We start from the raw sequence: 14,994 nt of genomic DNA, 5'->3' as shown, positions 1-14,994 counted from the left end.
TTTCCATTTGCCTGTATTATACAAGTCCATCCCTTCACCCTGAGTCTATTTTTGTTCATTAAGGTAAGGTGAGATTCTTGTATACATCAGATATCCAGTCTGAGTTTATGTATCCAGTCAGCCAGCCTGTGACTCTTTAGAGGACAATTTAAACCATCCATTTTAATTGAGAGAATTGATAAGCCTGGTTGTGTTTTGGGTGTCATGATTTTTGGATATCCAGTGGACACTTTTAATGCTTTCACCACTGTGGGAGTTGGGTTTTGTTCAAAAATTTCTGGGTCAGTTTACGTTGGAGGTAGAGCACTGTGCTGGTCACTGTGGAGGATGGGTCTGAGAATATCCTGGAGAGCTGGTTTAGTTACGGCAAATTTCTTCAACATGTCTATGTCATTAAAGTATTTGATTTCTCCATAACAAATGAAACTCAGTTTAGCTGGATACAGGATCCTGGGCTGGAAGTTTTTTTGTTTGTTTGTTTGTTTGTTTTGGGAGACTGAAGGTCTATGACCATCTTCCTCTGGCTTGAAACATTTTGGCTGGGAGATCTGTAGTCATTCTGATATTTCTCCTTTTGTAGGTAATGCTTTTCTTATGTCTGGCTGCTTGCAGAATTTTCTTCTTTGTCTTTACTTTGGCAAAGTTAATCACAATGTGTCTAGGAGTTGTTTTATTTAGATTGAGTCTTTCTGGAGTTCTGAAACTGTCTGCTATCTGAAGTTCTGTATCTCTTGCTTGGAAAATTCTCCTCCAGAATCTCTTGGAGTGGAGCATCTGTACCTTTAGGACCATCCTCTTCTCCATCGGGAATTACTAGAAGATGAATGTTTGATCTTTGGAGTGATCCCACAATTCTCAGGAAATGATCAGTATTTGCTCTCCATTTGTATTCCTATTTGAGTGTTTGGGAACATTCAAAAGCTTTGTCTTCAGTTTCAGAGGCCCTTTCTTATGCCTGGTCAACTCTATTACTGAGAGGTTCTACTGTATTTTGGAGCTCCTCAACTAACTTTTTCATTTCTTTGAGCTCTGCTATCTCTTTTCCCATTATGTCTATATCTTTGGTGACTTGGGCTTTAAATTGATTAATTTCTTGAGACAACTTTAGAACTACTCTTTGGAATTCAATTTCTATCTTTTCTTCCATTCTACTTATCTTATTTGCAATCCATATTCTGAATTTGACTTCTGACATTGCTGCCATTTGTCTATGCATAGCATCTTCTGTTGTATCTCCTTTGTCATTTCTTGGGGGGTATTGATCTACTCTGGTTATTCCTGTTGCCATTCCTGTCCTTGGAGGGGAATGATCTACTCTGGTTATTCCTGATTATTCCTATCTTCTGTTGCATCTGCACCATGTTTATTTTCCACCGTTTGGTTATTAGACTGGTAGGGTGAGATTAAATTGGGGTTTCCAGGTACTAGAGATAGCCCCTTACCATGGCACTAGGCTTTGTAATTGTGGCTTATCTACTATAATCTTACAAAGGTCCCTTTCAGAGTTTTAACCAGAGACTATGAGGACCTACTCGGTGAAACAGTGCAAGCTAGCTCTGTTTTAATAGCAGCCAACCTCTACCCTATCTTAAGAAACCACAGTATTAGGTTTAAATCTCAACTGTGAAGAGATACAAACAGGTGTGGTACCCAGCCCCCACCTTTCACTTCTTTTCCATTATAGAACTTCAAATTCAACCTCAGAATGTCCCTGAGTGGACAACCCTAGACACAGGTGTCAACCAATATGTCTCAGGCAGTACAAACCCTCCCCAACAGAGAGGGATTCAAGGGTCTCCAGCAGCACAGTTGGAGCCAGCCAGGGAGCCACACTCCCACCCACCAGACTCAGTCCACAGTGTTGTCCGCTTCTCTGCTCACAGTCCCAGCTGAAGCCAGGGACCATGCCCCCACCCACCAGTCTCAGTCCACATCCCTCTAGGCTCTTCTTGCCAGACCAGTTGGAGTCAGGGAACCACTCCCCCACCTGCCAGCCTCAGTGCACTGCCTGGCAAGCCTCTGTTCATGGACTCTGTTAGAGGCAGAGCACCACACTCCACCCGCAGGTCTCAGTCCTCACATGTTAAGCCTCTTCTCACTGGCCCTGCTGGAGACAGTGGACCACACCCTAAACCTCAGGTCTTGGTTCACACCCAGTAAGCCACTGCTCGAGGGTTCTGTTGGAATCGGAGGACCATTCCCTTGCTCTCAGGTTGTAGTTCATGCCTATCAAGACTCTACTCACAGGCCCAGCAGGGGCTAGGGACTGGCCCTGTCTGCCAAACTCAGTCCACATGGGGCAACCACTGTTCTGCTGTGGGTGCCATCATAGCTGGAAGTTCTGCACCCCATCCCTCTAGACACAGCCCAAACTGAAGGTCAACATTAGTGCTGCCTGGGCATAGTCAAGACCAAGGGACTGCTCCTCCTCCTGCTGAATGTCCCTTCTTCCCCCACCCTTTTTCCTCCCCATTAGTCACAGATTCCGTCCTGATGGTTAGCAGTCCACACTATGCCCAGTTGTCTCAGGACAAGACAAAACACTCAGTGCTCTGCAGGGGGCAAAACGTCAGACTGCCATGCGAAGGGGAAAGGGTTGGCTGGGAGTTTGGATTTGTGGGGGGAAAATATCTATTCAATTTTATGCCTGGCAGGGTGGTGTCTAGGTTCATAAGTGGGACCTCCCTAGGAGAAAGAGACCTGGAATTTAGTCACCCTCTCCAGCAAGGTAAAATGAGAGGTCTTTTGTTCCCTGCTCATTTGCAGATAGCCTGAGAGGCCCCCTGCTTGGAGGAGAGGTCTCCCATCCTCTAGTTGTAGACTTTGTACCTACAATTTGTTTTCTTGAATGCTCTTCCTTGGAGTTACAGCTTGACAAATTTCTTTCTTGGCTCAGCTCCCCATCTCTGACTTCATAGAGTCCGATACCATCCAGTTTTTCTTCCTCTGGTCAGGAGGCTCTGCCAAGGATTGCTACCAGTTGGCCATCTTCCCAGAATTCCCAGTATCCCTTCTTTCCCAATCAAGACCCTCACTCAAACAGTAATCACCCTGCAAGCCTGAGTGTTCATTTTTCATTATAATTAAATTGTACACCTGATGAGGACTTATGCTTGATTTTCAGTAATTTTATCATCTTGACTGTAAGACATAAGATTCTCCTTCAGGGCATACCTAGAAGCTCTGAATGTAGTGCTTGAGCTGGGAATTCAAATCCTTGACCTCATTCTTTTATCACATTTTCTAGTGACATTAGGAGCAAACGAGTATCTTTATATTTCTTAATTTTCCACAAATATTTGGAATTATCATAGCAGAGCCACTAGATTCTTTGCCTTTTATAAATTATTTGTCAGGAATATGCAATGCAGATATTTTGTATGTCTCTGTAAACTTTTCATGCCATGAACTATCATTGTTGTTGGTACTATTGGAAATAGAGTCCTTATCATATTTAAATTAAATCCTTTTACAGAGCCAATTCTAAAAAATCCCCAAATCAATTAAGAAAATCATCTTTAAAATTTTGTTACTCTATAACCACTCTTGGTACCATATCCTATATTAGTCAGTATTCTCCAGAGAAACAGAACTAATAGGATATAAATGCATAGACAGATAGGTAAGAGCAGATTTGTTATGGGAATTAGCTTGTGCAATTACAGATCATTAGGAGACATATGGTATGCCATCTTCCAGATGTAGAACCAGGAAATCTAGTAGGGTAGTCCAGTTCAAATTCAAAGATCCAAGAACCAAAGGAACCAATGCCATTACTCTCAATCTGGGGCACTACTGGTGCATGTACCAAAGGCCAAGACCAAGAGAACCTTTAATTCTTATGTCCAGGAGTAGGAGAAGATGGGTTTCCTAGCTCAAAAAGAAAGAAGAAATTCAACTTTCCTTCGACATTTAATTATATCTAGGAACTTAACTAGTTTTTGGTGCCCGCCCACACTGGGTAGGGTTGGTATCTTTTTTACTCAGTCCACCAAATTAAATGTCAACCTCTTCTGGAAATACCTTCACAGATATACCGAGAAACAATTATTTTCCAACTATCTAGGTATCCCCTTACATAGTTGACACCTCAAATTAACCATCACATGGAAGCTTATTGATACATGATAACTCCATTTTGTCTTGCTGATTTTGAGAGTCTTTATTTGCCTCTTACTTTTGACAGTTTGATTATAATGATTGTCAGTGTGGGATTCCTTGGGTCAATCATTCTTGTTAGAGCCCTGTCAGCTTCTTATTGGTATGTCCATTTCCTTCCTCAAATTTGTTACTTTTTAGGATAATCTGCCTGAGACTGTGGAATAGAAGCAACCCACCAATTCTGCTTTCAGGGGACAATCAAAAGTTGTGAGCAGAAGCCCACCTAGGGATCAACCCTCTCTGAGATAGCATTGCAGATCATCAGAGAAATGATAGGAGAGAGAGTAAAGGAGAGGGAGATGGGGAGATTCACTCAAAATAATTGGAAGGTATTTGGAGGAGGTGCCCACAAATGGGGAAGTGGCAAAGACAAAACACCATGGCTCCATGATACTTCTGCAGATACTGAAAACAGAACTGTGATGTAGCCCTACACATTGGTCAGAGAACTTCTTGGAGACTATGTGATAACATTATACTAGAGGGTGAGATCAGCAGGGACCTTCTGGTTTCTATTCCCAGATTGCTTCAACAGCCACCATTCTGAGTGCTCAGCCAGAGTACTCAGTCTACACAGGGATTGGCTTTGCTGAAACTGCCTCCAAATTGTCTCTGACAAGCTAGGGAGGGAGCAGGGAGAAGAGGCTCTCATGTACCACATGACTGGGAGCTGAATGGCCCCCACTAGAGGAATCAAATAGAGCAGATGCCAACACCACTCAAGAGATCCCATTGTAATAGTCTCATTAGGACTTGTGTGTGGAGAGACCCAAGCTATTTAGTGACCTGGGCCCCAAGGCCCTGTGTACCACTGGAAGAACATGTCCCAATGACCCTGCCCCTATGATCATGCATGTTTCCTGGCATCATGCTCAAAATCCAGTGCTATACTACAAACCTACTAGCCATAAGGGAACTGATTATTGCATGTGGACCTGAGTGGAGCAAATCCTCAAAGCCCTGATACCCACAGCTACTCCCTAGCTAGCCTCACCCAGCTGTCACTTTAACTGCTATGAGTAGACCTGGTCAGAGAAATCTCCTGCAGTGCTTGTCTCTGTGGAGCAAAACTCCCTTAGACCCCCACTTGAGCTTCCAACAGCAGCCAGGGACCAACCCATCACTCTGCAGAAAGATCTTCCAGTGTTGGCATTGGCTGTTACAACCATAGGGGAACAGGAGAACAGAGAACAGCTGCATTACAGGCTTTCAGTGCATCTGACCCTCTCCTACCAGGTCAGTCTTTTGAACTGGGATATAAATTAACCATCAAGATAATTCTCCTACAAACCACAAACTTATCTGCCCTGAACTGAAAGATGTTTCAGATGAGAAAAAAATCAGCAAAAGAGCTAATGAAATATGAAAATACAACACCCACAAATTATCGAATAGATCTACAACATGGACCTTGACCAAATGGAGACTGGTGAAATATCAGAAACAGAATTCAGACTATGTATGGAAAATAAGATGAATAGGATTGATGAGATAGTTGAAAATGAATACAAAGGTGCCAAACAACAACAGCAGCAACAAAATGTTCAGGGTATGAATTAAAAAGGAAAAAGTGGCTCAGCACTTGTGGCTCAAGTGGCTAAGGCGCCAGCCACATACACCTAAGAATTCAGCCCGGGCCCGCCAAAAACAACAATGACGGCTGCAACCAAAAAATAGCCAGGCGTTGTGGCAGGCGCCTGTGGTCCCAGCTACTTGGGAGGCTGAGGCAGGAGACTCGCTTGAGCCCAGGAGTTGGAGGTTGTTGTGAGCTGTGATGCCATAGCACTCTACCCAGGGGGATAGTTTGAGGTTCTGTCTCAAAAAAGAAAAAGAAAAAGTAACTTAAGAAATAGAAAACATAAGAAAAGACATTACATAAGTTAAATGAAAAAGTCATTTAGGGAAATTCAAAATACAACATAAAATATCAACAATAGAATGCTAGACCAAGCAAAAGAAAGAATTTCAGAGCTTGAGGATAAGGCTCAGTCAAAGATGCAGGAAAAAATAAAGAATAATGAATAATCACTCAGAGAAATATGAAACTAGGTAAAATGAATCAATATAAGAATTACAGATATCATGAACAGCAATAAGAAAAATAAAAAAGTGCATAAAAACTATTAAAGGGAATTATTGTGGAAACCTCCTGGATATTGTGAGAGATTTAAATATCCAGAAACACAATGGTCATCAATCACTGGGAAGATTCATAGTAAATAGGACATCACAAAGACAAACTATCATCAACTTGGCCAAATACAAAGTGAAGGAGAGATTCTGCAAGCTGCAAGATGAAAACAATAACTAAGCTACAAAGGAAAACTCATTAGGCTAAAATCAGACTTCTCAGCAGAGAACTTACAAGACAGAAGGGATTGGGGCCTCATTTTCAGTTTTAGACAGAAAAACTTCCAGCGAAGGAGTTTATAACCTTGCAAAACTAAGTTTCATATCATATGGAGAAATAAAGAGTTTCCCAGACAATCAAACACTAAGGTAATTTGTCACTACTGGACCTACCCTACAGGAAATGCTCCAAAGTTCACTATACATGGAACATAACAGTAGATAACCACCAGGGTAAAAACACCTGAAAGTTAAAGCAAAGTGTTCTTGTAAAACAATAGCACAAATGAGAAAGTAAAGCACGGTATTATTCAATATGATGAATGGAACAGCATGCCACATATCAATATTAGCATTGAATCTGAATGGTCTCAATCAATGTTCTACTTAAAAGTTATAGACTGACTGCATGACTGCATTAACGTATACAGCTATGATATGATGAAAAAAAAAGTTTCAAATTTTGGAACATTTAGAATTCCTAATTTTGGGATTTGATATCCTAAACCTGTATTTCTTATAACTACATGTGAATCTATAATTATCTGAAAATAAAAAGTTTAGGCTCAGCGCCTGTGGCTCAAGTGGCTAAGGCGCCAGTCACATACACCTAAGGTGGCGGGTTCAAATCCAGCCCGGACCTCCAAACAACAATGATGGCTGCAACCCAAAAATAGCCGGGTGTTGTGGCGGGCGTCTGTGGTCCCAGCTACTTGGGAGGCTGAGGCAGGAGAATCACTTGAGGCCAGGAGTTGCTATGAGCTGTGATGCCATGGCACTCTACTCAGGGTGATAGCTTGAGGCTCTGTCTCAAAAAAAAAAAAAAGTTTAATTTTCAAAAAAATAAAGATATAGCCTGGTGGAATAGATGAAAAAATGAAACCCAAATATATGCTGTCTCTAAGAAACCTATCTAACACAGAGACTCAAGTTGAAGGGACATAAAAATATATATTCCACTCAGAGGGAAAGCAAAAATGAAGAAGTCATTTTTTGTATTTTCTCAGACCATCATGGATTAAAAATAACTCAGTAACAACAGGAATCTGCATACGCATACAAAAACATGGAAGCTAAATAACTTCATCGTGAATAATCGCTGGGTCATAAATGAGATTAAGAAGGGAATTACCAAATTTTTGGAACAAAACAATAATGAAGACACGAACTACAGAACCTCTGGGATACCACAAATGCAGTCCTAAGAGGGAAATTTATAGCATTGGAAGTCTTTTTCAAGAGAATGGAAAGAGAGGAAGTCAACGACTTAATGGGATATCTCAAGCAACTGGAAAAGGAAGAACATTCCAACTCTAAACCCAGCAGAAGAAAAGAAATAACTAAAATTAGAGCAGAACTAAATTAAATTGAAAACAAAAGAATAATACAACTGATCAACCAATCAAAGAATTGGTTTTACAAAAAGGTCAATAAAATAGATAAACCTTTGGCTAACCTAACTAGAAGTAGAAGAGTAAAATCCCTAATTTCATCAATCAGAAATGATAAAGGCCAAATAACAACAGATTCCTCAGAAATTCAACAAATCCTTAATGAATAAGGACTATTCTCAGAAGTATGAAAATCTGAAGGAAATAGATCAATACTTGGAAACATGCCACCCTCCTAGACTTAGCCAGAAAGAAGTGGAAATGTTGAACAAACCTATAACAAGTTCTGAAATAGCATCAACTATAAGAAATCTCCCCAAAAAGAAAATCCCAGGAGCAGATGGCTTCACATCAGAATTCTACCAAACCTTTAAAGAGGAACTAGTACCTATATTACTTAACCTTTTCCAAAACATTCAAAAAGAAGGAATACTTCCCAACACATTCTATGAAGCAAATATCACCCTGATACCCAACCCAGGAAAAGACCCAACAAGAAAAGAAAATTATAGACTAATACCTCTAATGAATATTGATGCAAAAATATGAATAACATCCTGGCAAACAGAATCCAACAACACATCAAACAAATTATACATAACGACCAGGTAGGTTTTATCCCAGGGTCCCAAGGATGGTTCAATATACGTAAATCCATAAATATAATACATCACATAAACAAATTAAAGAACAAAGACCATATGATTCTCTCAATTGATGCAGAAAAAGCTTTTGACAATATCCAACATCCTTTCTTCATCAGAACGCTTAAGAAAATAGGTATAGAAGGAACACTTATTAAACAGATAAAGGCCAACTATGGCAGACTCACAGCCAATATCATATAGAATGGAGTAAAATTGAAATCATTTCCACTCAGATCAGGAACCAGACAAGGATGCCCACTGTCTCCACTGCTTTTTATCATTGTAATGGAAGTCTTAGCCACCACAATCAGGCAATAGAAGGCAATCAAAGGTATCCAAATAGGATCAGAGGAGATCAAACTGCACTCTTCACAAATGATATGATTACATATCTGAAAACCCCCAGGGAATTAACTAAAAAATCCTAGAAGTGATCAAGGAATATAGCAACATCTCAGGATACAAAATTAACACTCACAAATCTGTAGCCTTTATGTATACCAGCAATAGTCAAGGGGAAAAAACAGTCAAGTACTCTATTCCCTTTACAATAGTGCCAAAGAGTATGGAATATCTGGGAGTGTATCTAACTAAGGACGTGAAAGAACTCTATAAAGAGAACTATGAAACTCTGAGAAAAGAAATTTCTGAAGACGTTAACAAATGGAAAAATATACCATGCTCATGGCTGGGAAGAAGCAACATTGTTAAAATATCTATACTATCAAAAGCAATCTACAGATTTAATGTGATCCTTATTAAAACACCTCTGTCATACTTCAAAGACCTGGAAATTTAGTACTTCATCTTATATGGAAACAGAAAAAACCTTGAATAGCCAAGAAGACTTTACTCGGAAATAAAAACAAATTGGGAAGAATCACACTTCCAGACTTCAAACTATAATATAAATCGATAGTAATCAAAACAGCATGGTACTGGCACAAAAATAGAGAGGTAGATGTATGGAACAGAATTGAAGTCCAAGAGGTGAACCCAGACACTTATCATTTGATTTTTGATAAGCCTATTAAATATATAAACTGGGGAAAATATTCCCTATTCAACAAATGGTGCTGAGTGAATTGGCTGGTGACCTGTAGAAAACTGAAACTGGACCCACACACTGGACCTCTAAGAAAAATTGACTCTTACTGATTAAAGTACTTAAACTTAAGACAAGAAACAATAAAAATTCTTAGAGAGAGCTCAGGAGAAATGCTTGAAAAAATTGGCCTGGGAGAATACTTTATGAGGAGGAGCCCCCAGGAAATTGAAGAAACATCAAAAATATATTACTGGGATCTTATCAAATTAAAAAGCTTCTGCACTGCCAAGAACACTCTAAGTAAAGCAAATAGACAGCCCTCAGAATGGGAGAGGATTTTGCAAGTTATATGTCCTACAAAGGTCTAATAACCAGAATCTACAGAGAATTCAAAGTTATTACTAAAAAAAAAAAAAAAAAAAAGTGATCCCATTTCATTGTGGGCAAGAGACATGAAGAGAAGCTTCTCAAAGAAGACAGGCACATGGTCTACAGACAAATGAAAAAAAAAATGCTCATCATTATTAATCATCAGAGAAATGCAAACCAAAACCACTTTGAGATACCATCTAACTCCAGTAAGAGTAGCCCACATCACAAAATCCCCAAACTACAGATGTTGGCATGGATGTGGAGAAAAGGGAACACTTCTGCACTGCTGGTGGGAATGCAAGCTAGTACATTCCTTTTGGAAGGATGTTTGGAGATCACTCAGGGATCTAAATGTAGACCTGCCATTTGGTGATGAATTCCTCTTCTAGGTGTATATCCAAAGGACTAAAAGTCACTTTATAACAAAGATATTTGCACCAGATTGTTCATTGAAGCTCAATTCATAATTTCCAAGTCATGGAAGAAGCCCAAGTGCCCATGGACCCATGAATGGATTAATAAATTGTGGTATATGTATATCATGGAATACTATGAAGCATTAAAAAAATAGAGACTTTAACTCTTTTATGTTTACATGGATGGAGCTAGAAAATATTCTTCTTAGTAAAGTATCTCAGGAATGGAAAAATATATATCCAATGTACTCAGTACTACTGCAAAACCAATTTATAATTGCTCAAACTTGCATATGAAAAATGAAACATGACTATAGCCTAGGATGAAGAAGGAAAAGGGAGGGAGGAGGGGTCGATACAGGGAGGGTTAATAGAGGGACCACATCTATGGAGCATATTGCAAGTACAAGTTGGATCTATCAGGTGTAGAAAACAATTGTCTTAATGCTGTAATTGGTAAATGAGGTGACGGCTATATTGCTTAGTAGGATGTAAGTACTCCAATTTGTATAAATAATCAACACATTGAATACCATAATGCCATAAATGTATTTATGATCTATGTACAAATGACTTAATAAAAAAATAAATAAAAATAAAATAAATACATTCCATATTCAAGTTTCTCCAAAAAAAAAAAAAATTGAACGAGTGTAGCTATTCTAGTATCAGATATAGACTTTAAATGAACAATGGTAAAAAATACAAAGTTGTTCATTATATAATGATAAAGGGAGCAATTTAGAAAGAAGGTATAACAATCCTAATATGAATGCATCTAACAGAGAAGCACCCAAATTCATGAAAAGAAATTCTACTAGATTTAAGAAAGAAAGAAATAGTAGCAACAAAATTGTCAGGGACTGCAATACCCCACCGTCAGAACTAGAAAGATCACTGAAATAGAAAATCAACAAGGAGACACTGGACTTAAATGAGACTCTAGAACAAGTGAACCTAATAGATATTTGTAGAACATTCTACCCCCAAACTACAGAAATTAAGTCTTTTCATCAGCGCATAGGAATTTTTTCAAGATTGATCACATATTAAGCTATGAAACAAGCCTCAACAAATTCAGAAAAATTGACATTACACCATGCATCTTCATAAATCACAAAGGAGTAAAACTAGAAAATAATTCCAAGATAAACAAACTATGAAGTTCAAGCAAAGTCATGGAAATTAAACAATCTGCTGCTGACCAATTCTTGGGTCAATGATGAAATAAATATGAAAATCTGAGGATTCTTCAAACTGAATAATAAAGGTAACACTAGCTTTAAAAAATTCTATGGGAGGGTGGCACCTGTGGCTGAAAGGAGTAAGATGCCGGCCCCATATGCCAGAGGTGGTGGCCACAGCCAAAAACAGCCAAAAAAAAAAAAAAAATCTATGAAACACAGAAAGAGAGTGCCAATGGGAAAGTCCATATCCTCAAATGTTTTCATAAAAAGATAAACATCACAAATTAGCAACCTAATGTCACATCTCAAAGAACTAGAATAAGAGCAAACCAAATCCAAAGCTATCAAAATAAAAGAAACAGCTAATCTCAGGACAGAACTAAATGAAATGGAAACCAAAAGGAAAAATACAGAGGATCAATGAAAAATAAGTGATTCTTTGAAAAGATAAACAATATTGATAGATTACTAGGCAAATTAACCAAAAATAGAAGAGAGAGGACTCTAATAATTTCAATCAGAAATGAAAAGGGAGACATTACAACTGATATCACAGAAATACAAAATATTATCCATGAATACTATTAAAATATCTGTGCACACAAACTAGAAAACCTAGACTAGAGTAAATGGATAAATTTCTGGAAACACACAACCTCCCAAGCCAGAATCAGGAAGAGATAGAAATCCTAAACATACTGATAATGAGTATGAAAATTTAAGTAATAATTTATAAAGTCTCCAAACAAAGAAAATCCCATACCAGATGGATTCACAGCCAATTTCTACCAGACCTATAAAGAACATGTACTTATCCTACAGAAATTATCCCATAACATAAAAAAGGTTGGAATTCTCCCTAACTCATTCTACAAAGCCAGAAAAGGACAGAACAATAAAGAAAGTGTAGACAAATAACTCTCATGAACATAGACACAAAAATCCTCAATTAAATGCTAGTAAATCATGTTCAACAGCACATCAAAAAGATCAATCTTGATGATCAAGTGTGTTTCATCACAGAGATGCAAGGATGATCCAACTTATGCAAATCAATAATTATGATTCACCACATAAACAGAAGAAAAAAAGCAAGACCATATTATCATCTCAATAGATGCACAAAAACCATTCAATAAAATTTAGCACCTTTCCTTGATAAAAACCCTCAAAAAACTAGGCATAAAAAGAACATATCTTGAGATTATAAAAGCTATATATAACAAAACCATAGCCAACATCATACTGAATGGGGAAAAGTTAACAGCATTAGCCCTGAGAATTGTACCGAAAGAAGGATTCCCATTGTCATCACTTCTATTTAACAGTACTGGAAGTTCTAGCCAGAGAAGTCAGGCAAGACAAAGAAATAAATGGCATCCTGATCAGGCATGGTGGCTCATGTCTGTAATCCTAGCAGTCTGGGAGGCCAAGGTGGGAGGATTGCCTGAGCTCAGGAGTTCGAGAACAGCCTGAACAAAAGCAACACCTCATCTCTAAAACCTAGTTGAACATCATGGTGAGCACCTGTAGTCTCAGTTACATAGGAGGCTGAAGCAAGAGGATGGCTTAAGCCCAAGTGTTTCAGGTTGCTGTGAGCTATGATGCAGTGGCACTGTACCAAGGATGACAAAAATAAAACTGTCTCCAAAAAAGGGGGGGAAGGGAGGGAGGGAGGAAGGAAAGAAGGAAAGAGGGAAGGAGGGAGAGAAGGAAGGAAGGAAGGAAAGAAGGGAGGGAGGGAGGAAAGCAGGGGAAGGAGGGGAAGGGAGGGAAGGGAGGAAGGGAAGGAAGGGAATGAAAGGAAGGGAGGGATGGAGGGGGGAAGGAAGGAAAGAAGGAAAGGAGGGAGGGAGGGAGGGAGAAAGGAAGGAAGGAAGGAAGGGGAAAGAATGGAAAGGAAGGAAGGAAGAAAGGAAAGAAAGGAGAGAGGGAAGAAAGGAAGGAAGGAAGGAAGAGAGGGAGAGAAGAAGGAAGGAAGGGAAGGAAAGGAAGGAAGGAAGGAAGGGAGGGAGGGAGGAAAGGGAAAGAAGGGAAAGGAAGGAAGGAAGAAAGGAAAGAAAGGAGGGAAGGAAGGCAGGAAGGAAGGAAGGGCGGACAGGAAGGAAGAGAGGGAGGGAGGGCCAACAGGAAGGAAGGGAGGGAGGGAAGGAAATTAAAAAAAGAAAGAAAGAAAAGCAAGGCATCCAAACTTGGAAATAGGGAGACAAACTAGCCCTGTTTGCCAAAAGCCTCCTAAAATGGATGGATAAATTCATGAAAGACTCAGGTTATAAAATGAATGTAAACAAATCAGTAGTATTTCTGTATACTATTAACAGTCAATCTGAGTTTTAAATCAAGGATTCAATATCATTTACCATAGCTGCAAAGAAAACAATATACTTAAGAATATACTCAACATAGGATATGAAAGATCTTTGTGAGAAGGTAACACAAATAAATGGAAATACATCCCATGCTCATGGATTAATAAAATTAAAATCATTGAAATGTTCACACTTCCCAAAGTGACTTACTGATTCAATGAAATTCCCATCAAAATATCAGCATCTAAGTTCACAGATCTAGAAATAATAATTCTAAGCTTCATTTGCAACCAGAAAACAGCCCAAGTATCCAAAGCAAAAGGACCAAATCTTGAAACATCACATTACTTTACTTCAAATTATAAGGCTATAGTAACCAAAATAGTGTGGTGCTGATATGAAAGTAGACACATAGACCAATGGAAAAGAATAGAAAGCTCAGAAATAAAACCATCTACCTACAACCAACTGATTTTCAACACAGTAGACAAAACATGCACTGGGGAAAGGATATCCTATTCAATAATGGTGCTGGAAAACTTAGGTACATGCAGAAGAATTAAACAGGATCTCTATGTCACCATATACAAAAATTAATTCAAGATGGATTAAAGACTTAAATACAGGGTGTCCATAAAGTTCATGTAAATTTAAAATAGTTGACTGTTTTATAAAGAATTAAACCATAAACATTCTAGGAGAAAGCATAAGAAAATTATTCTTGGTTATTGGTGTTCTTATTGGTTCAGGCAAAAAAAAAAAAATTATTACTAAGTTCCCAAAGGCAAGTATAAAAGAACAAAAATAAATAAGTGGGACTTAATGAAATTAAAAAGCTTCTGCACAGCAAAGGAAATAATCAACAGACAGCCTATACAATGGGAAAATATTTGCAAACTATATATCTGACAAGGGACTAACATACAGAATCTACAAAGAACTCAAAGAAATCAGCAAGTAAAAAACAAAACAATGCCATCCAAAATTGGCCAAAGGCATGAACATAATTTTTTCAAAAGAAGATAGACAAATGGACAAACATGTGAAAAATAATCAACATTATTAGTCATCAAAGAAATGTAAATTAAGGCCACAGTGAGATACCAGCCTACTC

Source organism: Otolemur garnettii, unplaced genomic scaffold (genome assembly GCF_000181295.1).
Source record: "Otolemur garnettii isolate 467f Iridium unplaced genomic scaffold, OtoGar3 scaffold00282, whole genome shotgun sequence".
In the NCBI taxonomy this organism is placed as follows: Eukaryota; Metazoa; Chordata; class Mammalia; order Primates; family Galagidae; genus Otolemur; species Otolemur garnettii.
The sequence above is the reverse complement of the archived record's forward strand: the minus strand, read 5'-3'. Positions refer to the sequence as shown.